The following is a 1,888-nucleotide window of genomic DNA, read 5'->3' as shown; positions in this document are numbered from 1 at the left end:
TTCCCTGTTTTCTCTGTCCCTCCTTTGTTGAAAAGTGGGGTTACATTGGCTACCCTCCACTCTATTGGAACTGATCCAGAATCAATGGAATGTTGCAAAATGACTGTCAATGCATCCACTATTTCCAAGGCCACCTCCTTAAGTACTCTGCGATGCAGTCCATCAGGCCCTGGGGATTTATCGGCCTTCATTCCCATCAATGTCCCCAACACAATTTCCCGGCTAATAAGGATTTCCCTCAGTTCCTCCTCCTTACTAGACCCCCCGACCCTTTTATAACTGGAAGGTTGTTTGTGTCCTCCTTAGTGAATACCGAACCAAAGTACTTGTTCAATTGGTCCGCCATTTCTTTGTTCCCCGTTATGACTTCCCCTGATTCTGACTGCAGGGGACAAAGGTTGGCTTTACTAACCTTTTTCTCTTTACATATCTATAGAAAGTTTTGCAATCCGTCGTAATGTTCCCTGCAAGCTTCTTCTCATACTCCATTTTCCCTGCCCTAATCAAACCCTTTGTCCTCCTCTGCTGAGTTCTAAATTTCTCCCAGTCCCCAGGTTCGCTACTATTTCTGGCCAATTTGTATGCCACTTCCGTGTCTTTAATACTATCCCTGATTTCCCTTGATAGCCACGGTTGAGCCACCTTCCCTTTTTTATTTTTATGCCAGACAGTAATGTACAATTGTTGTAGTTCATCCATGCGGTCTCTAAATGTCTGCCATTGCCCATCCACAGTCAACCCCCTAAGTATTATTCGCCAATCCATCCCAGCCAATTCACGCCTCATACCTTCAAAGTTAGCCTTCTTTAAGTTCTGGACCATGGTCTCTGAATTAACTGTTTCATTCTCCATCCTAATGCAGAATTCCACCATATTATGGTCACACTTCCCCAAGGGGCCTCGCACAACGAGATTGCTAATTAATCCTCTCTCATTACATAACACCCAGTCTAAGATGGCCTCCCCCCTAGTTGGTTCCTCGACATATTGGTCTAAAAAAAACATCCCTTATGCACTCCAGGAAATCCTCCTCCACCGTATTGCTTCCAGTTTGGTTAGCCCAATCTATGTGCATATTAAAGTCGCCCATTATAACTGCTGCACCTTTATTGCATGCACCCCTAATTTCCTGTTTGATGCCCTCCTGAACATCACTACTACTGTTTGGAGGTCTGTACACAACTCCCACTAACGTTTTTTGCCCTTTGGTGTCCTGTAGCTCTCCCCATATAGATTCCACATCATCCAAGCTAATGTCCTTCCTAACTATTGCCTTAATCTCCTCCTTAACCAGCAATGCTACCCCACCTCATTTTCCTTTTATTATATCCTTCCTGAATGTTGAATACCCCTAGATGTTGAGTTCCCAGCCCTGATATTCCAGGAGCCACGTCTCCGTAATCCCAATCACATCATATTTGTTAACATCTATTTGCACAGTTAATTCATCCAGCTTATTGCGGATACTCCTTGCATTAAGACACAAAGCCTTTAGGCTTGTTTTTTTAACACCCTCTGTCCTTTTAGAATTTGGCTGTACAATGGCCCTTTTTGTTCTTTGCCTTGGTTTCTCTGCCCTCCACTTTTCCTCATCTCCTTTCTCTCTTTTGCTTTTGCCTCCTTTTTGTTTCCCTCTATCTCCCTGCATTGGTTCCCATCCCCCGCCATATAAGTTTAACTCCTCTCCAACATCACTAGCAAACACTTCCCCGAGGACATTGCTTCCAATTCTGCCCAGATGCACACCGTCAGGATTGTACTGGTCTCACCTCCCCAAGAACCGGTTCCAATGCCCCAGGAATTTGAATCCCTCCCTGCTGCAGCATTGCTCAAGCCACGTATTCATCTGAGCTATTCTGGGATTTCTACTCTGACTAGCACGTGGCAC

The sequence above is a fragment of the Pristiophorus japonicus genome, chromosome 25 (genome assembly GCF_044704955.1).
Source record: "Pristiophorus japonicus isolate sPriJap1 chromosome 25, sPriJap1.hap1, whole genome shotgun sequence".
NCBI classification, from domain to species: Eukaryota; Metazoa; Chordata; class Chondrichthyes; family Pristiophoridae; genus Pristiophorus; species Pristiophorus japonicus.
The sequence above is the reverse complement of the archived record's forward strand: the minus strand, read 5'-3'. Positions refer to the sequence as shown.